The 24815-nt window shown below is 41.0% G+C and overlaps 1 long non-coding RNA gene across 1 annotated transcript; it reads left to right on the forward strand.

The window, feature by feature from the left end:
* The first annotated feature begins 3701 nt into the window (after positions 1–3701).
* LOC124082560 (uncharacterized) lies at positions 3702–19606 on the forward strand. The gene is made up of 3 exons (XR_009225364.1): positions 3702–4222; positions 6268–6339; positions 14912–19606. It is a non-coding gene; the product is annotated as an uncharacterized LOC124082560 (long non-coding RNA).
* Positions 19607–24815: the final 5209 nt, after the last annotated feature.

The following is a 24815-nucleotide window of genomic DNA, read 5'->3' on the forward strand; positions in this document are numbered from 1 at the left end:
TTGTGTCTGTGTTTTCATTAATCTCTAAGAATTTTTTAATTTCTTCCTTGATGTCTTCTATAACCCATTGATCATTCAGTAACCTATTGTTCATTCTCCAAGTGATGTATTCTTTTCCCTTCCTTCTTTTATCGTTGATTTTCAGTTCCATTCCATTATGATCAGATAGGATGCATGGTATTATCTCTACTCCTTTATATTGTCTAAGAGTTTCCCTGTGACATAATATATGATCTATTTTTGAGAAGGATCCATGTGCTGCTGAGAAAAAAGTGTAACTGCTTGATGTTGGGTGGTATATTCTATATATGTCAATTAAGTCTAGGTTATTAATAGTGTTATTGAGTTCTATAGTTTCCTTATTCAACTTTTGTTTGGAAGATCTGTCCAGTGGTGATAGAGGTGTGTTGAAGTCTCCCATGATTATTGTATGGTGGTCTATTAGACTCTTGAACTTGAGAAGAGTTTGTTTGATGAACATAGCTGCACCATTGTTTGGGGCATATATATTTATGATTGTTATGTCTTGTTGGTGTATGGGTTCCCTTGAGCAGTATGTAGTGTCCCTCTTTATCCCTTTTGATTAACTTTGGCTTGAAATCTATTTTATTTGATATGAGTATGGATACTCCTGCTTGTTTCCGAAGTCCATATGAGTGATATGATTTTTCCCAACCTTTCACCTTCAGCCTATGCATGTCTTTTCCTATCAAATGCGTCTCCTGTAGGCAGCATATTGTTGGGTCTTGTTTTGTGATCCATTCTACTAGCCTGTGTCTCTTGATTGGTGAGTTTAAGCCATTAACATTTAGGGTTATTATTGAGATATGGGTTGTTCTTCCAGCCATATTTGTTTATTTATGTTACTAAACATGGTTTGTTTTCCTCTTTGATTATTTTCCCCCCTTTAGTGTCCTACCTCCCACTGTTGGTTTTCATTGTTATTTTCCATTTCCTCTTCCTGTAATGTTTTGCCAAGGATGTTTTGAAGAGATGGTTTTCTAGCTGCAAATTCTTTTAACTTTTGTTTATCGTGGAAGGTTTTAATTTCATCTTCCATCCTGAAGCTTAATTTCGCTGGAAACAGAATTCTTGGTTGGAACCCATTTTCTTTCAGTGTTTGAAATATGTTATTCCAGGATCTTCTAGCTTTCAGAGTCTGTGTTGAAAGATCAGCTGTTATCCTGATTGGCTTACCCCTAAATGTGACCTGCTTCCTTTCTCTTGTAGCTTTTAAAATTCTCTCCTTATTCTGTATGTTGGGCATCTTCATTATAATGTGTCTAGGTGTGGGTCTCTTATGATTTTGCACATTCGGCGTCCTGTAGGCTTCTAGGATTTGGGGTTCTGTCTCATTCTTCAAGTCTGGGAAGTTTTCTCGTATTATTTCATTGAATAGATTGATCATTCCTTTGGTTTGAAACTCTGTCCCTTCCTGTATCCCAATGACTCTTAAATTTGGTCTCTTGATGTTATCCCATATTTCTTGGATGTTCTGCTCATGGTTTCTTAACAGTCTTCCTGAGCTGTCTATGTTCTTTTCAAGTTGAAATACTTTATCTTCATTGTCTGATGTTCTGTCTTCTAAGTGTTCTACTCTGCTGGTAGTATTCTCAATTGAGTTTTTAAGTTGGCTTATTGCTTCCTGCATTTCTAGGATTTCTGTTTGTTTGTTTTTTATAACCTCTATTTCCCTGTATAGTTGATCTTTTGCTTCTTGGATTTGTTTATGTAATTCATTGTTGAAGTGATCTTTCATTGTCTGATTTTGCTGTCTGATGTCTTCCTTGAGACTCCAGATCATCTGAAGCATGTATATCCTGAATTCTTTATCTGACATTCCATCTGCTGCAGCCATTACCTCTTCTAATGTTGAGTTGACCTGCAATGCTTGTGGTCCTTTCTTTCCTTGTCTCTTCATACTGTTCGCGTTCCTTTCTACTTGGTGAAACTGTTGCGCTATTGAATTTTCCCCCTATATATTTATATTGGTCTTGTATAGTTGCAAAGTCTCCCTCGCAGGTGCGGGCGGCGGCTCTGTCCCTCTGCGGGCCGCTAGGCTTGTTCTGTCGGTGGTCACAGTTCTGTCTACTTTGCAGGCACAGGCAGCGGCACTGCCCCTCTGCAGGCCTCTGGGGCTGTACTGCCAGTGGGTCGCAGGTCCGCCTACCTTGCAGGCGCGGGGGGGGGCGGCTCTACCCTTCCTCAGGCCACTGGGCCTGTTCTGTCTCTCGGTTGCAGGTCTGGCCTGTTCTGATGGTGGTCACAGTTCCGTCTACCTTGCAGGTGCGGGGGGGAGGGGGAGGCTCTGCCTCTCAGCAGGCCGCTGCTCCTCTTCTGCCGGTGGGTCGCAGGCCCGCCTACCTTGCAGGAGTGATTGGAAGCTCTGCCACTCCGCGGGCCACTGGGCCTTTTCTGTCAGTGGTCACAGTTCCACCTACCTGGGAGGCGCGGGGGGTGGGGGGCGGCTCTGCCCCTCAGCAGGCCGCTGGGCCTGCTCTGTGCGTGGTCACAGTTCCCTCTACCTTGCCGGTGCAGGGGGAGGGGGCGGCTCTGCCTCTCAGCAGGCCGCTGCTCCTCTTCTGCTGGTGGGTCGCAGGCCCGCCTACCTTGCAGGAGTGATTGGAAGCTCTGTCCCGCCGCGGGCCACTGGGCCTTTTCTGTCCGTGGTCACAGTTCCACCTACCTGGCAGGTGCGGGGGGTGGGGGGCGGCTCTGCCCCTCAGCAGGCCGCTGGGCCTGCTCTGTGCGTGGTCACAGTTCCCTCTCGCTAAGTGTTTTTATGCATCACATTTTTTACTCCTATGATGCGCTACTGTTCCATTCTTTTTAAGCATGTGAGATAGGCAACACCGTTATTATTGTTGTTGTTACTGTTATTTAGGTAACAGTAACTCACTGTGTTGAGGTTGCCTCCAGCTTTTGGGTCTTCAGTCTCAGCCTCCTGAGTAGCTGGGACTGCAGGAGCATACCACCTTGCCAGCTAGGTTACTATTATTATTATCTACAGGATATAGGGTATTTCCTGTTAAATAGGCACATTAAAATCCTGAAAAGATTATTTGGACAGGGACTTCTGTATTGGGAGGCCCCAAACTATAGATGGTTTAGGCTCTAAGAAAGATGAGGGTTGGGGGAGATTTTACAAGGTAAGTGTGGAAGCACTGCAGAGAAGATACCTGACTGTAAACTGGAGCAGTGGCCTCCAGTCCCCAATCAGAGGTTAGTTGGTGGTATCTGATGGATAAAATAGGCTATGACCATTTATGCTGAGCTGGGTTTCTGTTGGCTTACTCACAAACCCAGGATACTAGGGCCGCCTTAGTCTAATGACCTCTCAATTAATTATTTTAACACTTCATTTTACATGTTAAAGCTACAAGACATTATTTGCCTAAGGGCAGGGTGACTAAGAGGCAGACTCTTCATAATATGTCTACCTATGGCCTCCTCCTTTTACCCTTTCAACACTGTTGGTTCTTATATTTTACCAAGAAATAACTTGATCCCACAGTGAATGTCGGGAGGAGGCTCTCAGGGAATTGCTGTGGAAGAAGAGAGAGGAAAGCAGGTTTCTTAGAGCTAATCCCACAGCCAACTAAAGCAAGCAGGCCTTCCTTCCCACAGTCTGGTTACTCTGACGGCATAAAACAGGCATACTTTAATTTAATTGGACTGAGGGGGTGACAGTAAAAAAGAAGAATTTTGAGGTGTGGTTTTCTTGAGGTGGCATAGAGGTATATAAAGATTTGTTTTAATAGCATTTTAGTTGGGCAATTATAGAAGTTGAGCAATTCTGTGTTCTGGATAAAAGGAAAAGCCAGCATTGCCTTGTGAAGCCAGGGTGCTGGGCTACCAGAGGGTTAACTGCCAGCTGGAGAAACACCAGCTCAGAGTCCCTGGGAGACCAGCCCCACCTGCATCCCCTTGAGTCTATGCTGATTATTCTCTGCATCTTCCTTCTCTGCTCTGTGCCCTGGGAGCCTGGCTTTGAGGAATGCATCTTTTTGGCCCTGTCCACAATCTGCCTTCTGGGAGCATTTGGCCAGTGGGAGGTACCAGCAAGAGCCTGGAGGGCAAGAGAGGAGAGAGAAATTGGGGTACTCCTTCTCGAATTGCTCTTTGCTTTGTTGAGATGTCTCTAAAAATTGCTGTTTCCTCTTCGAAGACAGTTCCACCAGACTGCCCCGCCTCCAAGTTTCTGAGTGCAAAATGAACTCAGGTATGGCTATTTCTCCTTCGGGTCTCTTCAGCCCCAGGGGTTGTAATGGCTTTGCTGTTTCTAGGGTCCTCCCTATACCTGTGCTTTCAAGTAACTCTGACTGCACCTACTAAGCAGTCTCTTCACTGACAGATTTTCTCCACCTGTTGTTGACATGTATTTCTCGCTAGGACCTTAAATAGGCAGTCTCATCCATAATTTTCTTGCTTGAATGGAAGGTACACAGAAATCACCTAGGGTTCCTGTTCAAGGACAGATTCAAACTCAGAAGCTATGGGATGGGGCCCAAGATTTCTTGTCTCTGACAAGTACTCAGGTGATGCTGAGGTTTCTGCTCCATGGACCATACTTTTTTGCAGAAAGGAGCTATAGTCCTTTTCTTACTCATTCTTTGGTTATAACTGTTGGTAAGTATGTCTTGAGAAAATTTTAAAGCATTGAGCCTCAGTTCAAAACACAGTAAGTAAAAATGTAGGTCGTTCCCACTCATCCTGAAAGTGGGAAATAGATGGATGTGAAAACAAAGCAGAAGATATTCTGCTTTTCAGGTTTGACTTTTCCGACTCCAAAGGTGTGTGTGTATGTGTGTGTGTGTGTGTGTTTGTGTTACACATGAGCAATTGAAAGATTCTAGGTCCACTATTGCTGAATAATTATAGGTTATTTCAGAAAATCTTAGCCTGAGCATAGGGACGGGAAAGGTGGCATAGAGATATGGATCATGGGTTTTTTGGGGAAGACCAGGGACCAGCAAACTAAGGCCCATCTGCCAAATCTAGCATGTCATCCAGTACTTGTAAATAAAACTTTGTTGGAACCTAGCCAGGGTCATTTGCATATGTATGGACTATGGTTACTTTTGCCCTGCAGTGCAGAGATCACATGGCCAAAGAGGGTACAATGTTTGCTACTTGGCCTTTTCACAGAATAAAAGATAGCTGAAAAAGAGTGACTTAGACTATTATTTCTACATAGAGAAATTTCCCTAAATTTAAGTGGATCTGATGTTGGAACTAGGATTCCAAGGTTGGTCATGGCCTGGAGATCTTTAAAACAGCATAAGAACAGCTGCTGCAAATGACTTAGGCTAAGATTGGCAACCATTCTCAGGCAGCACCTGAACTTGTCATGCATTTATTCATTACTAAACAGGAGGAAGTCAGGGGACCCAAGGTGGGGGTGGGGTGATTAGGTGCCTGTGCAAGCATATGTACACACACAAACACATACACACTCACACACAGGAGTATTCTGTTCTCCACATCCTGGCCACATGAAAAAATCTACTTGAGGTCACTGGTGTATCATTTGATATATCATTTGGGATGAAGGACCCCTTGGAACTCAATGATTCTGAAAGCAGTCAGGGAGCTATTACTTTAGGCTTTAAAAAATCTTCAGTAGTAATTTGAAGCACTTGAAAATTCAAGGTAAAAAATGTGCAAAATTTTGATTTGTCACAGTACATGTCATGGCTTAATACTTACTGCTAATGGAAGTCAGTTACAAAATTATTAGAATTTTTTTTTTTTGGCATCTGGAAGGTGTTGCTCTGGGATACCCTAAGCTTTTGGGGTTATTCCACTCCCTCTAGACTAAAGAGGAAATGTACAATCAGAAGAGGTAAGAACTATGTATTGATTTCTGTATTTTGCCCTTAGCATAACGTTGCACATTGTATATGCAGAATAAATGTCTACTTTATTGGGGTGGGAGTGGAGCAGGTATATTAGATATGCACTAAATTCAGAGAAACAAGAAAAGAGATTATGGTGAGCTAATTAAAACAATAACATTGGCTATGAGACAATGTGCTTCCTGGTCTAAGGCCCCTCTGCCCTTCCCTTGGCATAGCAAGGTCATCCTAGATCTGCTGACAGGTAGCAATTGCTTAAGCAGCACATTTCTGCTGGTTCACACTGTCTTGACAATAATGCTTGGAATTTATATTGAGCCTTTCATCTTTGAAGTTCAATGTTCTAACTCTAATCTTTATGACTTCTTTGTGAGATAGGAGCTAGTTGTTTTTATTTCATTTTTTACAGGTGGAGGTGGGGAATGTGATGGACATGCAGGTTCAATGACCTGCTTAGGGGCCCCGGAATGTCAAGGCCAAGGTGAGAATGGAGCTGGATGATTTGCAGCCCAATATTATCGTACCCTTTATTTTCTTTTCCTCAATAACAAATTCTGTAAATGCAGCATGTCTTTCTCTTTCTCCCTCCCTCCCTCCCTCCTTTCCTCTTTCTCTCTTTCTTTTTTCTTTCTCCCTAGGAAAGAGACATTTGCAATGATTTTTTTTTTCTAGCTTGTTCCAAATATGTTTAGAGTCAGAGAGATGGAAATCAAAGAAACTGCAAAGTCTATGTTTTCTAAAGTCTTTTCTAAAGTACTTCTAATGTCTTTGGTCCAACTGCTGGATTTAATTAGAAACTTAGAATATAGTTATCATCCATACTTTCCCCCCTCAGCCTGGCTTTTCTTTCCAGCTGGTATTATTTCCTTAAAGTAACTATTCAAATGTCTCTGTTACAACTCACAGGCTTATTATGCCTTGGTGATTACCAACCAAACTAAGACTTTAGGCAGATTAACTTCTCTCTGATCCTAACACAGTCCCTAAAGATTGACTCAGCAACTATGGTTGAAAACTCAGAACTTTATAATTAAAGCATGGTGATTACTTGGAAGACAATGTAGAATTGCAATACAACTTAAAAAAATGAGTCTCTGTAAACAATAATAAAACCTAAGGTAGTCATACACACAGAAGAAATATTATCTGTTAGTTGAACAAATAATACCAGTTTCCTTGAAGAATCTCATTAGCATTTATCAAGTAGTTAACGGTCCCAAAACACTTGACAGTTAATCCATAGAACATCCTTTGTAGATAATTGAATATTCTGATCTGGACTTTGCAAAGGAGACACACCAATAAGCTACATGACTTGACCGGAGGACAAGACAGGAAGTGTTGCTGAACTGGGCAATCGATAACAGTCTGTCCCCTCAGACAGATAACTCTCTGTGCCAGAGCACTGCTCCCACAACTATTCTTTTTCACAGTTTCAATTCAAACGCAAGCAAGAAGAGAATTTTTTTTTTTTTTTTTTAACAAAGAATTTTTTTTTTAATATTTATTTATTTTAGTTTTCGGCGGACACAACATCTTTGTTTGTATGTGGTGCTGAGGATCGAACCCGGGCCGCACGCATGCCAGGCGAGCGCGCTACCACTTGAGCCACATCCCCAGCCCCATCAAGAAGAGAATTTGTTTTCACTTTAACAAGCTTACATTGAATGAGAAACAAAAATGCAGAATTAACATTAGTTTTAATTAAAATGAGTTCTGTTAGGCATGGTGGCACACAATTGTAATCCTAGCAGCTTTTTTGAGAGGCTGAGACAGGAGAATCGCAAGTTCAAAGCCAGCCTCAGCAATGGCGAGGCTATAAGCAACTCAGTGAGACCCTGTCTCTAGTAAAATACAAAATAGGGCTGGAGATGTGGCTCAGTGGTCCAGTACCCCTGAGTTCAACCCCTGGTACCGGAAAAAAAATGAGTCCTTGGCTGCTGTTAGTCTTATTTGTGGAAGCCAAGAAGGACATCACTTATTCTGGGTGAGTCTGAAGGCACAGGAGCCCCTCTGCCATTTCCCTGCATGGGTTCCTAGGATTCCTTTGACATTTAAATGTGTTTGTTTGAGGTAAGACTTTGTTACTGAAGAAACATCTTGTTAGATTTCATACAGTAACAATGAGATCTTGAGAATGTAGGAACTGTCTTGGGACAGCAGAAAACATTGTCTAATAGACATGGTTTCTGTCTTTGGAGGCCACTGTGCCCTGTTGTAGATGTGAAGTGTTACAAAAGTTATTTGAAGATAAAATGAGCTATTTCTATCTTTTGCTAACTTATATCATGGCATTCTTTCCCCTTAAAGAATACCACTCAATAACATTTTACATTGATAATCAGTGATAACACAGAGAGATTGAAACAGATTTTGTAGAAACAAAGTGTGTTTGAATCCAGACATACTCAATGTATTGAGATGTTAGATTAGTAACAAAAGACAAATATTTTCTATGTAGGGAAAAGGATGAAAATTTAAGATAAAAAAAAACTTCCTTTATTGATTTCTACCAAAGGTTTTTTTTTTTTTTTTTTAATGGGGCCAAAATAGCCTTCCATGTAAAAAGATGCTGGCCCTAAGAAATTAAAAAAAAAATCATTATTTTTAGCAGAACTAGTTGCTTTTAAAATTTCATTTTCATAATATCAAGAAAATATGTCCACATTGATAATTTATGACCATACAAAGACATTGATAACATTAGCAGATCCTCACATGTCAGCCATTGCTCAGAGAGCTCAACATTATCATAGTTAACCTTCAGGATAATTCTACAAAGAATGTAGTGCTATTACCATTCTCCTTTTGTAGACAAGGATACTGAGTCTCAGATTAAAAGATGTTGACATGGTCATACAACTAGTTCCTGGGTAAGTCAGGATCTGAATGTGGGCAAGTCAGCTCCAGGGTGTTAACCATACCTACCACCCAAGAAAACCCCAAGGGGAGGCCTTTGGCCCAGGGGTGAGGGAACAGTACTGAGGGCATGTCACAGAATAGCAGGAACTTTAATTTTTAAATTATTTATCTATTTTTGTGGTGCTCCAGATCAAACTCAGGCCCTTGAGCTTGCAAGTGCTCTACCACCGAACTTCATCCCTGACCGTAGTAGTAGTAGAAAGATATAAGGAATGCATTCTCAGTGAAGAAAACAAACAGAATTGGCTTTGAGTTTCACATATTTTCACCAAGAATAATGACATAGTCAGAGATAATGCTTTGATCTAAGTTTGTTATGAGATGTAAATGATTGGTTTTAGATTCTTTCCTTCTAGCTGACTTTGACGAAAGGCAAGGTTAGACACAACAGTCGAGTCTGGAAGAATGATGAGGGCAGAACCAACGTGGTTTTCGATGACTTTAAAATCTTTCCTAGCCCTGGGTCTGATGCTCTGTTTTATCACATATATGATCCACCAAAGTCAGTGTTTCTACTTTTAACATGTGCATGATATTCATGTCAAAGATGATTTCAAATTCTTGCATACTACCCATCTCTAATGTGATAGCGGTTTTAGCATTTGGAATATTGTAATCACTTATTAATAGCTTCTTTGAATCATCCTTTAACAAAATGCAGAGAGAGATTTTTTCAAAGGGAAAAAACCCACTCTGAAGCAAAAGCTGGGGAGAATTTGAAACTAAGCCCAGTCGGCGGCGTCTTGCTGTTTAAGTCTTATCTATCAGAGTCAGGGATGAAAGGCAGAAGCAGGGTCAGTCTCTTTCCTGTTTGTTTATTTCCAGCCCTCTTGTTCTGTCTGTAGCTTTGCCCCCAGAGCTCCTCAATTGTATTTATTTTCCATCTGCTTCCTGCTCTCTAGACAGTCCGAGACAGCCTGCTCACTAGCCAGCAGTTCACACAGAGAGACATAAATATTGTAGTGTGCACAAAGACCATGTGAGGCAGGCAGGGACCAGGAGTAGCAATGAAGACACTGGCATCACAGATTCAATGCTGGGTGAGACTAAGAAATAGCGTTTCCGAAGTTGGGCAGGGCTGGGTATCCAAGTGGAAGATGACTTAATGTTTTGTAGGAGAAAGGCTGTTGGAGGCATGTGCTAGCTTCATTTCAGGAAGAGTTTCTTCCCGACCAAATCTTTTGTTTGACTCCTTTCCTGAGAAACTTACTACAGTACTTACAGTATTTGGAGAAGATCATGTTATCAGAATCATCTCTTAGGGTGTTCCTTCTATCCACATTTTGATCACTGGTTTCAGACTTGATAGGACTGGCCTATAGTTGTCAGTTTTTATTTTTGCTAAGTAAGAACATGGAAAAGAAATTACCCTCTCTTCTCATCATTGTTTCACACATGAAAGGACAACTTGACCTTGAAGAATAGGAAGTAGGTCCATCCTACTTAAGAAGCACTGTTCAGCAACTTTAAACCCACATAATTTGAAAAGATAAATTTAAAATTTTTGAATGGAGAAAAATGATCACATGATTTTTTAGTTAATCATATTACCTTCTAGATACTTGTTTTTGTGGCAAGTTAGTCAGTTGGATGATTTGTGTTCTACAGTGTGAAGGGGAGCCCCAAATGTCCAGCTTCTGGGAACACTTTAAAGTCATAGTTAGTGTTGCAAATCTTTTCTCCCAAACTATGCAGATGCAAATGGAAGCATTGATCCCTGGTGGTATTTCATTGAATTTGGAATATCCTAGGCATGGTAATACTTGTAGGCACCTGAGGCTGTGAAATAGTTTGGAACCATGTTCACACTGGTAATGATTCTTATCCTTCACCTCTGGTTCAGGGTAGGGAGGAACTAGTCATGGGGGAGAGGACGGGCAAAGAAGGAAGGCAGGAATCAGCTTTGCCTTTTCTTTTTTTTCTTTTTTTTTGTCCTTGGTACATATTGATTATATGGAATACTAGGCTCAGTCTTGCTTTGATGGATCTGAACAATTAAATGTTGACTCCAACCTTGAAAACCAAACCAAAATCTTTACAAAACCAAAATCTTTCAATTAGCAGGACCTGTTCTGTGAGGATAATCAGGGCAACGTTTGTTGTTATTTGAACATGCTCTCAAAGGGCTGCAGAATCCCTCTCATCCTGGTAAATAGTTTTCTTTATATTCTTTCATTTTTAGAGATTTTAAGAGCTCCTGAGGTGCCCTAGATTGGCACCCAGGTAAGATGCTCTTGTGGCCCATTCCTTAACAAGGTGCAAATTCTGTGCGAGCCAGCAAATGTCAAGAAACAACAGCCTTTCCCTCCCCAGCTCTCCTGCTGCTCCTCCCTGGGTTGGTGAGAACAGGAAGTGGTCCACCAGGGGTCCAGCCAGTGGGGAGTGTGTGAAGAGAAGCAGAGAGACTTGCAAGAGGCAGGTCTCAACACTATGGCCCAGAACAGAGTTGACAAAACTTTTATCTGCAAGGAAGGATCTGAGATGAAGGTTGCAATGTCTATCTACTTTAGCCCTAGACCAAGGTTTGGGAATTACTAACAAATATTGTTATGTCCCCTCAAATTTCATACATTGAAGTTCTAACCCGAGTACCTTGGAATGTGTCCTTATTTGGAAATAGTAATTGAAGATGTAATTAGTTGAGGTGAGGTCATGTCTTTGACCTTGTTTTCTGGGCAAGCCATGACCATGCTCTTCATTTTCCATTTCTTCTGCTGATGTGGCTATAAAATGCTTCTGGACCAAAGGGATGCTCTGGGAATGGGCATAAAAAATGAGGACATTCCTCTTGACTTTACATCAGACTTCCCTTCAATGCTGGTGAGACTAAGAAATAGCTGGGTGAGACTAAGTGAAGCTGTGCCTAGAGGCACTTGTGATTGGACTAAGGGTTACCCAGGCCAAATGCAGAACATCAGAAATGGTCTGTGAAATTCTCTTGGTTGTAGAGCCTGGGAGAATATTCTAGGTATGACATGATTAGCCAGAATGAAGTTCTCATGAGTCTAACAATAGCGATTTAAATGTAGGGGAAGAAAAAGCCACACCTAGATGTACCTTTCTCCTAGGAAGGAGTTTCCTATGCTTGTATGAATTGGACTTAACCCAGATGCACAGCTTATAAACTTCAAAGAGGTTTGCAAACATTTGTCGACTTCCTGAACATGCATGGGAGAGGTAGCCTTGTTATCCTTGTTCTTCAGAATGGCACCTCAGGCAGGAAAGGGGGTATTTTACGACTGCAGTGTACCCTGCTGCCAAAGTTGTTCCCCAGACAGGTTTTTTCCTCTTCCTTATGCTTTCAGGTGTTCTCAGGGCCTATGATGGAGACACAGCATGGGCAGAGATGGGAGCTAGAGGAAGGAGGGGGACAGAGTCAGAGAGTTAGATTATGAGACCAAGAGGCAGGCTTTCCAGTGTTCACAGAAACACTGGCAACATGGCTCTGTCTTTCTCTGAGGTTAGCATCTTTAATTATTAAGCGCAGAAGCTTCGTCAACATTTGGACTCCTTGGAGACAACCAGCAATTATCTTAAATTCTGTTCCCACTGCTACCCCTCTCCAACTTCAAAGGAAACTCATTACCAGGTCCCAAATTCTTCAAATTACTTTCCCATCATCTCAAATGATGTTTATAAGTAGTTCATAATGAGAGTCTAATCTCACCCTTCAGATTACTAAAGAAGCTCACAGAAGATGAACTGTGATAAAATTATTCCAAGTCGGGGTGATTATCTTTGGATCATTCTTCCTCAGAAGGTTTTATTCACTGGTTTGTTAAAATTTTAGAAGATATTATATGCACATATATTTACAAAAATAATTTATACAAACTTCTCCCTGACTCTTATTTGCAAATTAACATCCAAATGAAACGTCTTCTCAAAATGAACTATTTTATGTCTTGCAGATGAATAATTTAAAAATGCATATTAAATCAGAAAGAATATGATGAGCTTGTTTTTGAGGTTGCCAGTAAAATATAGTTGCCTTTGTTTTCTGGAAGATTGTATTTCTTTTAGGGGAGACCAGCACATGTCAGAGATTTCAATGTTAATAGACAGCCCTGTTCATTAAATTAAGCATGTTTCTTTTTCTTTTTTTTGGTCAACTTATTTGTTTATTTTTATTGCTTCCTCTTAGTTATACATGACAGTAGTTCCATTTGATAAAATTATACAAACATGGTATATTTCTTATTCTAATTAGGAGCTGGTTGCGGTGGCGCACGTCTGTAATCCCAGCTGCCCAGGAGGATGAGGCAGGAGGATCACGAGTTCAAAGCCAACCTTAGCAAAAGTGAGGTGCTAAGCAACTCAGTGAGACCCTGCCTCTAAATAAAATACAAAAGAGGGCTGGAGATGTGACTCAGTCCCATTTTTGTGGGTGGGCATGATGGTGGGGTTCACTTAGGTATTTTGAGAAGTGTACTTAGGAAAATTATGTTAGATTTATTCTACTATCTTTCTTATTCCTATCCCCCTCCCTCCCTTTCCTTCCCCTTTGTCTAATCCACTGAATTTCTCTTCTCCCTCTCCCCTTGTATTGTGTTTTAGCTTCCACATATCAGCAAAAACATTCCACCTTTAGGTTTTTTCTTGACATCAACAAAAGAAAAAAGTAAACAGAAGAGGCATATAAAAACAGGTACAAAGTTGTCAGTTCTTATGTTTGTTAGCTAGGTTTTTCAATAACCATTTACATGATCATTTCTTAAAAATTTAAATAGAAAGCAAGATGGAGTAGATGGGAAATTTTTTCTGGAAATCATTTTTACATTGATCACAAAGTTCTTCCAAGCACAGCAGGCTGACCCTACTCTCCTAGACTTATTTTTTCCAACCTGTTTCCCTTCCTCACAGTAGTCACCTGCATTCTCAGTGACGTATCTGGTGGCAGCTACTCTTTGTGTCCTTTCAGGTGGCACAGATGGGGGAGAGGTTGTGATGTAGGTGTATGTGTGAGAGAATAAGAATCTGCCCTTAAGAATTTTAAAGTTTAACTGGCTCACTGTGGTATATACCTGTAATCCCAGCTACTCTGGAGGGCAAACAGGCTGATTGCTTGAGCCCTGTAGTTCCTGGTCAGTCCAGGGCAACCTGGGCAATTTAGTGGGACCCAGTCTCAAAAAAGAAAAAAAAAAATCAAGGTTACCTACCTACTAATGATCGCAGTAATTACAATACAAAGTAATTGTGATCATTAGGATATTCTGAGTTTGCAATAGCATCACGAACAAGAAGAATCTGGAATCTGTTACAAGCTAGGAGATCCAAGAAAATTAAGCTGCCTGCATCAAACAGACAAATTTAATGCTCAGTTGTATGATAACCACTGTATGTGTAAAAAAGATTTAGGCAGGTGAGTAGACAGAGAGATGGAACAATGATGGATAGAGGGAAGCTATATCTCAATGTTTTGTAGAACAGGGGACCCTCAGATTATGACCAACGTGATTCCTCTCTGCTTTTAGTAGATCTTTCTTATTCTATTTGTTTTTCTAATTCTATGTTAAAGCCAGAAAAGTCACTTGGGGAGACAAGTCAAGAGAGGTTATATTTCACAGAACTATGAAAGAAATGAGATTTAAAATGAAGGTTTAGAAAGACATTGGGAATGTTATATACCATTCTTTTGCATTTCTGAATTTAGGACCAGGCAATACAAAAATGGAAACTTTGCCACATGATCCCATTAATTTTTAACTCTGAACTCATGGCATTAAAGACTAAATCACTGAATACAGATAAAGCATGTGCAAGTGCTTTGAAAGTTAATAGACTGTTCCCAGGAGGAAGTCAAGGGATGTGCAAAAATGGAGAAAGGGAGATGAGGTAAAAGAGTGAGAAGGCAGGCAGAGGGCTTCTGTTTCTGCTTGTTCTCTGGGTGTCGATGCAGAGGAAGCCTGCTAGGTCCTGGGCAGCCATATTTTTTAAGGGAGGGGCGTTATAAGCAGTCAAGTGAGGGCCAAACGGATGGAAGGGAACTGGAAGTGGAAGAAAATGCAGAATGGAAAGAAAAGAGAAATCTTGTTTGGCGAATAAACCATCTGTAAAATCGGTGATGATATTTCTAGAATTTGAAGTTTGTGCCTTTCATTTAACCAATTCTGTGGTTCTTTCTTTCCTAGGGGTCCCCATTCTAAAACAGATAAAACAGCCACCACAGTCAACTCTGTAGCTGCTGAATGACGTAAGCGGAGGAGCCCTGGTTCTAGAGTCACAGGCAAGTGGAGAGTAAGGTGTGTGTGCACCATGCGCAGCGACCACTAGTGTTATCCTCACTAAAGAAAACCATGCAGTATAAGAGGAGGCTGCAGGCACTTTCTGCTGAGTACTTTGCTAAATACAGACACAATTGCAAGCCCTTCTGCTTCTAGGGTTTCCTTTCTACTTGGATCATATTTGTTTCCTTACCTCTCAGAGAAACCTCTTGCAGTGTGTGAAGTTACAATACAGCATCACCTCCCTAATTGGTCCTGCTGGTTGGAAAGAGCCTCTTGAATTCCCCAAAGGGCCTGAAGAGCAGAATAAATTGCTTTATCGCCTACATAGTCACTCATCTAATGCTATGAAATGTTGCCAAAAGAGGGCCTGTAGGGACTTGGAATTATCATTTTATAAAAAAAAAAAAAGCATTAGTGGATGTTTATATGTAGGAGATAAGAAGAAAAATATAGTACAAGGCCAAATTCTATTTAGATAAGAATAATTTGAGTATGCTGATTGCAGGGGAGAATAAATCCTGCTAAATGCTTGTATGCTGTCTGCCTATGTGAAATCTGAAAATTCCTTCTGCTCCAATGTTTAAGATACTTCTATTATCTTTCTTAAGCCCTTTGGGATCTTCAGGGTCTGTACACTCTGCTTGTTTTCTTAATACAGAACCCAAGATCTTTGCTATTTTCCTTTCCATCAACGATCCACTCCTTGTTTTGGTTCTATTCCTCCCCACAGGGTTTGTGGAGTGGTTCTTGGTTTCACCTCTTCCTTGACTTCTCCAAAGATGAACATGCAACCCTGCATCATTTATCAGTTTTGAAACTGATGATAATAGAAATAGCAAATGTGGGAAAATTATAAATGTTCTGACATATGAAGTATTTGAATCATAACTCCAAATAGCTCTCATAAATTCTTTAATAATGTCCTCTTTTCTCCTTCAAGTAGTTCCGTGGGACCCCAGGGAGGGGTTTGTGAGTGCTCCCAGGTCTCTCCTGCTCAGCGACAGAAGACTGCAGTTCCTCTACTCTAGGGCCTAACACACAGGTGTTTTAGCACAGCAGTGACCCATGGGTGCCAAAGGTGTTAGAGTGGAGCAGAACGCTCCCTTGCTTGTGTTACTCTGTTTTAAATGTGAGACATGGGCCCTAGCGAGCTGAAGAATTTATCGGAACATCTATTTTAGAATTTGATTATGGTGTTGTATCTCCCAGCGAACTAAGCACTTGGCCCAGGGGTTGAGCTGGGCATGGAGCAGCCACCACCCTGCTGCAGGGAGACTCCTCCCACCACCCTCTTTGAATACCGAAGCTTTGTTGTTCTAACCTATTCCTGGCTCTTTCCTCTCTGAGCTGCTTCCCAGAGGAACCTTAGCCCACTGCAGAGTGGCATTTTGCATGGTACTCTAGCAGATTGAGCATCTTCTAGCAGAGGGTACCATGTAGACTTGTTCCCAGGAGGCTGCTTGACCTCCAACCCCATAAACTTGCATCAGGCTCAAGCCATCAGCCCAGGCGCTGAGAAGAACGAGCTCTGGCAGTAGATGACAGAAAGTCCGGCTAATGCAGAACTCCCCTGCACAGCCCTGGTCTCTGGATCCTGGTTTTAAAATATTAATTGGAAGACCTACCTTTTTGGTTCTCTGCCCTTTACTTTATTTCTGAGCATAAGACTCGACAAACTCCCCCAAGAACAAAGGTAAGAATTTCCAAGTTCTGAGTTGCAACTTTCCATGAAGGCCTAGAGAGGGACCCTGGGATGGTTGACCCCATCACAGGCCTGACCCACTTCAGGCGTTACCTGATAAACTTCACAAGCATACTCTTCCACCCATTTCTGGTTATCAGCCCACAAATTCAGAATTCAGTGGGATCTGAGTAGATGAGAGTTTCCTGATTCCAACTTTCACATTAAGAAGATATGTGGCAAATTCTGTGTGATTATTATTTAGAATAGAGCATATTTCAATTCTGTGAATGTAAAGAAAGATACAATTTTGGCTATTACTATTTTTAAAAAATATTAGAGAAAATTTCTCCTATACACAAAAAAATTTAGATGTCATGAATGTGTTAGACAAAGATAAGAGCCAAACTTGAGATAAGTAAAACCTTTACTCTTGACAGCTGTTAAGTGTGCATTTGATTTAGAACCTACCATCATCAGTCGAAACTCACTGCGGTAACTTTCAGTTTTCCAGAGTCTTCTATTTGTTATTACATTTTTTTTCTAGCTTCGCTTCTTCGAAACTCACCCACCGTTTTTCATAACTCCACCCCAATTTGATCTCATCTTTCCCTGTGTCCTTGAAGGGTTCAGAAATCCAGTGACACCGTTTACACTTGTGGCATGAAGCATTGCTCACAGCAGGTTCTATGAAGTTGACTGTAAACTTAAAGCAATCTTTACATCCTGCCTGAAGTGAGTTGATTTACGAGTGAGTGTTTGCTGAGTGCTCAGAGATCCTCCTCTGCAATGCAAGATCCAAGTGCGCTGTGTTATTGCTTTACTTTATTTGTCTTTTGTAAAACACCTGGTACCATGACAATCTTCACTAAATAAATAATAAATGAAATGAAACACACTTCCTTCTCTATTTTAATAATGTACTATTCATGCATTTTTTTCCCCTAAAACAAAGAATCATTGTAGGAAGTTGCTCTGCCAATATTAGGCTGATATCTTATTGCAGGCAAAGATAAAATAGCATGCCACAGGAAAACTGATAGTCTCTTTTCAAAACAAAGGAGAACAAGGCAATAACAAAATGTGAAAAGCCAAGAAATGGCTTAATGGAATTAATACAAATATGAATGTATGCTCCTTGATATCCTAATACATCCCCTGGTTATAAAATAATATCAAGATGTTTAGAGGAAAATTCAAATTACAGTTTCCCAGTCACTCTATGCTGTTTTTGCAAATCTATTGTTTTTCTCTCGTATGAACCCATCGCAGGGAAAGGCTGACAGAGATGTTTAACAGAGAGCAGAACTGCTGCCAGCCATTTCCAGTGGGAATTGAGCTACCAAATATTTTCCTCAAATTATAGAAAATTGCCGTTTGTAGAGTCCACATTATATTTAGCTTCTTAATTTAGGATTAAACATCTGTAACTTATTGTTAGGACATCCGGAGAGTTTGCAAAACTCTATAATATGAATATTGTCTCTCTCTTTAGTCCTGTAGTGTCTCTAAAGAAAATTGTTTTGGTCCCATTTTTAAAGATTTGCTGATGGTCAAAAGAACCACTATATAATTTTATGGTGAAAAAAGTGAGGTCTTCTGCAACGCGGTGTTGACATATTTTCACCCAAATCTGCCACCAGTTGACCAAGGATCCTGACAGTGGTTACCCTTCCGGCTTCCTCTCATACCCCAATGGGATACAGTGGAGCAGAGAAAGGACAACTTCCTCTCTCACTCCTCTGCCTGTGGGTGAGGACCATAGCACTGTGCTAACACCAGCCTTGGAAGGTTTTAGAAATGGCCATGACTCCATTGGTGGGGCTTCCCCAGTAATGTTTGGGTGGCATATAGGATGATTTATTTTCCAAACATTGAATGTATATATAGTGATTTTTTGATGCTAATAAAGCTGAGGGGCTTAGGATTTCTGAAGGACCAAGGAAATGTAGGTGAACTTGAATATTTTATTTACAAATATTCTCAGGTGAGTTCAGTTTTGTTTCTTAAAAATAAGGTCAAAGAAGGCTTTCAAGAAAGAGCTGCATTGAAGTTGAGATTTCAGAAGGACAATGATGATATTGGAATAAAATTCAAGGGTAGGTATTCTGGCCAGGAGAGTAGTGTGGGCAAAGCAAGTGGGAAAGTTCAGGGGCCTTTAAATATTGCTCCGAGTTCCCTGGGGGCACTAGAAGTACAAATGAGGCTAGAAATGTTCTGCAAAATTCTACTCCCAAATTTTTGGCATTGTTCTTCTTCCCCTGGAAAGTCTTCTCTGACTTGCTATGATGTTGGGTTGAGTGTCCTTTCTCAATGCTTCTGGAACCTTCTACCTTTGTTCTAATGTAGTTGTTAGTGCCATTTATGCATTTGTCTGTTCTTATTTGATATCCTCTTTCTGTTTTAAGCTTCTTACAGAATTCTTCTTAATGTCCTGGGCAATGCCTGGTGGGTGCTTAACAAATAATTTGTGAATGGAATGAATAATGTAAGCTTTTCCTTAAATAATACTTTTTTTTGAAAATTAAAAAAAAATTGTTTCAAAGGTCTTTAGACCAGTAATTGTCTTAAGGGCATAAAGTGACTAATAATAAATATAGATATATTTTGTAATTAAACTGCAAAAACTGAAGCATATGCTTGACTATTACAAAGAAACACAATACAACACCAGATAAGTACCTTCTGGATCAATCCAAAGAATGTTTTTAATTAAATTGCTAAAAGGATCTCTTTATAATGGAATTTCATCTATAAGATGACTTTCCAGCATACAGGACCATTTGAGTAGTAGTATAAGTATGAGCAGAGCCTTATGGTCTGCTGGGGAAAGGCTCTTTTGGAGAGAACCCTGGTCCTGGAATGAGAAAACATGGTACCGAGCACTAACAATTGGTACTTGAACCTGAAAAAGATACTCCAAGTTTCTAATCTTTATTTTCATATCTGCATCCTTAGAAACACAATACCAGTTCTACTTGCTTTGCAGAGTTGTGAACAAATAAGATAATGTAGACATGAGATAATAAACTACAAAGAATTTTTCTTCATCTTATCATAATGGTGCATAAAATAAGTTGAATTGATCTCCCGAATCCCAGGATGTCTTTGTTTACTAGTTGAGATACTGATTTCAGACCTTAGGACTTTAGATCTGATTTTCGATCCATGGATTATACCCTGCTTCCTCTTTCTAATCTGACAAGGAAAAGTGTACAAACCACTGGTAGAGGAATGTGTGTCCTTGGCAGGACATTTTATACTCTCTGGCATTTAGTTCTAAATCCCACAGTCATATCCAGCCTCCAGGTAGTTTTTGTGTTTGGCTTATTGGTACTTGCATGAAAATATCCAATGACAGATTCTGGCCACGGTTATGTGGAGTGCTGGCAGGACAGATGAGCACTCTTCTCTAGCATATTCCTCCCAGTCTCTGCTCTTTTCTAGGCTGACAGGGGTGGCTCTTGCCAATGTGTTGAAAGACCCCGCCAGTTTTCCCTCAATGCTGTTCAGCCTAGGTTTGAGGAGGAGGGTGTGTTCACCAAACTATTTCCACACTAACTCTTCTGACAAAAATTTAAACCTGATAGGGGTTTGCCACTCCCTGGTGACCCTTTGTCTTGGTTCTTGACAGGTTTATTATCTTTGATCTGCCCAACCCAGGGAGTATAGGATGGTGTTTGATTTCATATACCAGATACAATTGACTTTAATTATCTTCTTGAAATCAGTCCTGCACTCAGGGATGAGGGACTGGAATCCTCAATCACCCTGCAGTTTGGACAGTCTCTAAAACCACAATGTGCATATATAGCTTAGTTATGCAGTGTTTGTCTGAAAAAAATACCATATTTTGCTGAGTTGTGATTTTTCTGATATGCTCCATTTTAAATTAGTTCTTTTTTTTTTTTTTTTTTGTATGTGTGTGTGTGGCAGATTTATAATTCTGACAGGGGAATGGCTATAAAAATGTACAATATGTAACCAGCCAGGGCTGGAACACATGCCATATAATTTCCCTATTTGCTCTGCTGACATTGGTCATATGTAAATCCTCTTCTTTGCATGGTGATCAAGGGATGGGAAGGCTAGAAGAACAATGGGGAGCATGAGTCAGTCATATCACATTTAATAGAGAGTCAAAAAGATTTTCACAATTTTAAACATTTTCCCCTTAAATTTTGTTCGTTTGATGGGTCCTGACTAGTGCATCTCTCTGCGTAACAGAAAGTGCATCTCTCTGCATACCATAAAGTCAATTGTGGAATTAGAGCTTGACCAAAAAAATTGTAGAGCCACATAACATGCATCCACTCACACACATGCATATATGCGTCCGTCTAGCACTTGTTGCATGAAAGGCACTGTGGTAGGCTTTGGAGAGACCAAGCTTGATGAGCTTGCAGGGCACAACAATTATTTTTAACCTCTTTTGTGCTGCTTTGAGAACCTAATGAAAACAATGAACTTTCTCCGAGAAAAAAACCCAAAAGAATCCTCATTCAGTTGCAGGGGATTCATGAACCACCCATGCAACCAGGATAAAGAGCTTCCATGTGGGAGGCACAGTTAATTCAAGGTGCAATCACAGTGGAGCAGGATGTTCTTTGTCTGAGACACATTCAGAGGGCTATTGTCTCCCAGAGGGGCAAGTGCCCCACTTTTCACCCAGGAGAAGGACCCTATATTTTCACCCACAGTTCAACTTGTGCATTGACTACTGTTCATCAGTGGTGTAATGGGATGTATCCTATCTTATCAGGGTTTTATAATGGGGGTAGGAGAGAGTAGCAATATGAACAGCTATGCTGGCAGGAGTGTTGGCTTGGCATTAGAAGTTTAGGATTTAGTAGTTCTTGGTTCTTGGTTCACCACTTTCTGTTTGTCTAAAATGGACATTTACTTAACCTCTCCAGGCTCCATGTTTTATCTGTAAAATTTAAATAGTAATATCCATCCCATTGACTTCATGGCCTGGGAGGGGATGTTATGATAGGAGGATGCAGGAGGCAGGTTGTATGAAAGAGTAAAGCTTTTCATAAACTTTAATATTCTTTAACTCTAATGTATGGTCATCACTAACCCACAGACACAGGTATTTGAGAAACTGATGAAATGTGGCAAAAAGGAGGTCTCCTTGTGTCCAGGGCATCTAAGCCTCCTGAGGATGGGGTGGGCAGTCATGGGAAGCCACACAGAGCAAAAGACACATAGAACATGGCACCCATGCAGCCAGAAATCATGACCTCAATTTTGGAGATACATTCAATATAGGAACCATATTCAAAAGTCTTCAATGTATAGGCAAGCGAGTCAAATTTATAAATTCAGAGAAAGTGATGAGTTGAAAAGTTATAAGCCAGTGTTTTGATTATTGGACCTGAATTTATTTGCTTTACTTTAATGTGGGGTTTTAAAAACCCAGGAAACTATCAAACTTTGTCAACATGCCTACTCCTACCCAAACCATCCATTCCCTCCTTCCCAACCTCTTACCCTCCAAATGAGAAGTGGCCTGAGGCTTAGCTGGCAGTGAGGCAGGACATAGGTGAAGGGTGTGAGGTTGAGGGCACCATGTTGGAAGCTGACATCCTGCCTTTGACTCTTGACCCCACCTCCACAGAGTTGTTCTGGACAATCTCTACTCAATGCCTCAGATTTTTCATCAGGATTCTTCATTGGGAGGACAAAATGGCCATATGCATTTTGCCTGCTTCACTGGGTTATTGTGAAGCTCTAAGCAAAAGATCCTTGTTCAACTGTAAAGAGTCAGCCATACAAAATATTATCATCATTACTGTGTGCATCAATGTACATGTTTATTAATGAAATGAGCAAAAAGGAGGAAAAGACACCATATTACATTTTTACAGACTGGCTGCCTAATTCGCTTCCTAGTTAAGCACATGTCGGAGTGCTTAGCTGCCTAGTTACGGCTGTGAAGGATATGTCTAGAAATTACTGATGGAAATATATCCAGGCGCTCTGCTCTGGCTGCAGAATGGAAAGCTATTGGTGATTTTCACATTTTATATTTAGTGAAAGGAAAATTTTTCAAAAATATGTTTGATTTTTCAACGAGCTATCAAATATATTCTATCTTCTACAGGAACAAGTATCCATATGCTCTCTCTCAATTCTTTCTTGCCCTCCCCCTTCCTGGTCTCTCTCTCCCCTTCCTCCTCTCCTACCTTCCTGTTCGCTGTGTATTTGCAATCCAGAGATGGCAGCTGCCCACGCAGATGGATCCCAATGGGTCAAAAGAAGTGCGGTATCCATAGGAACCTGAAAAGAAACAGGCAGCCTCTTCTTTCCAACCCACGTGTCTGTGGTATGGCCAGACTGGCTAATGAAGGAGTTTTGCTGCAGTTATGACATTTAGGAAAAGACAAGGCAGAAACTACCATCTTAGATCCAGACACTGGAGTGTAAAATGATGCCCAGCAGGAGCCACAGGGGCAGTTGTAGCTTATTTCCTCTTAACCTGCTCCTGGAATCCTGCTTCTCCCTCTAAATCGAACATTCCTAGCTCCCAGCTGGGCTGGATACACTGGGTAAACTACAAGAAGAATCTTGGAGCTGGGAGTTTATTTTTTCATTCAACAAACAATGATAGGCATACACTAAATACCAGATATGGGGACTGGGTATGTAGTTCATGGCAGAGTGTATGCCTAGTATGTGTGAAGCTCTGGGTTCAATCCCCAGCACCACAGAAATACATACATACATACATACCTGATAATGTGTTGAGTACTGGAGACAAGTCCAGATAAATGAGATACAATTCCTACTTGCAGGAAGTTGATCATCTTGTGGAGGAGACAAAAATGTACACAAAAAATTATAATATGTGATGAGTGTTATTTTAGCACCAAGTGTGGGAGCCACAGAAGGAAGTGATGAGCTCTGCCTGGGTGTAGGGAATGCATAAAAGGTGATTTTTGACCTGGGTTGTTCAAGATGACTCCTGAAGACAAGGTGGACATTCCAGGCATAGGAACCCGCATGAAGAAGGCCACGGAAGCACAAGGAGGTTCAAGGAAGTGTGAGTGCCTAGTGTGGTTGGAGCCGAGTAGTCACTGGGGGCATATGACAGGGGAGAGACATTGAGATGGGACAGATTGTAAAGGGGCTTCAGAATAATGCTAAGGAGACTGGAGGCAAAAAGCAGTCAGGACAAATATTTTTAAAATACTATGTATTATGGAAAAAACTCTAAACCTGCAGGAAGCCCATTGCTGATGCCTATGCTGCTCTGGAGCAGCGTGGAAAAGGGACTGACAGCGAGGATGAAGTGACTATGGGAAGGTGGGGAGGCCCGCTGGACTTGCAAAAAGCTGTTGGCCAGAAGCTATGAGGGAGGAAAGTGGCGTTGGGGCAGGAGGATTGAAGAGCAGCTGGTGGGGCATCAAACCCATAAGGAGCCCAGGTACAGGTTGGGTAGAACAGTTTGGGGAGTCATCAGTGTTGCTAACCTGATGCATGAGCTGGGGGACAGGGGTGTGGGTGCTGATATCTGAAATGTCCTCCAAAGGTCCATGTGTTAAAGGCGTGGTTCCCAGGAGAGTGCTACTGGGAGGTGGTGGAACCTTTAAGAGGAGGGGTCTAGATCTTCAGATCATTGAGGACATGCCCTCGAAGCAGATTGTGGCACCCCGGTCCCTTCTTCAATCTTACTTTCTGGCAGTAGGATGACGGGTGTTGCTTCAACACCTGCTCCTCCCATGATGTGCTGCCTCCATACAGGCCCAAAGCAATGGGGCCAACTCATTAAGAACTGGAACCACCAAAACCATAACCAAATTAATCTTTTTTTTAAAAAAATATTATTTATAAGTTGACTATCTCAGGTATTTCATTATGAGGAAGGAAAACTGACTAACATGGTGGGTAACCAATTTGGGATCCCAAGAGGAAGGCATGTTGGAAAGTATAGGACTCTACTTTTCATCCAACACAGTGATTTTCAGGCAGTATTTGAATTCAAGGGCTTTAAGTTGGCAAGGGGCTGAGTTCAGTAGGCCCATGCCCTCCTGGGATGATCCTTTAAGATTTCTGCAAACAGCTATTTAGTTCTGCCTTAGCTTTCTTATCAACCATAGGAAACTACTTTAACTCCTTTAA

This window comes from Marmota monax, unplaced genomic scaffold, assembly GCF_021218885.2.
Source record: "Marmota monax isolate L192 unplaced genomic scaffold, Marmota_monax_Labrador192_F-V1.1 WCK01_AAM20220418_F8-fsc00018, whole genome shotgun sequence".
NCBI classification, from domain to species: Eukaryota; Metazoa; Chordata; class Mammalia; order Rodentia; family Sciuridae; genus Marmota; species Marmota monax.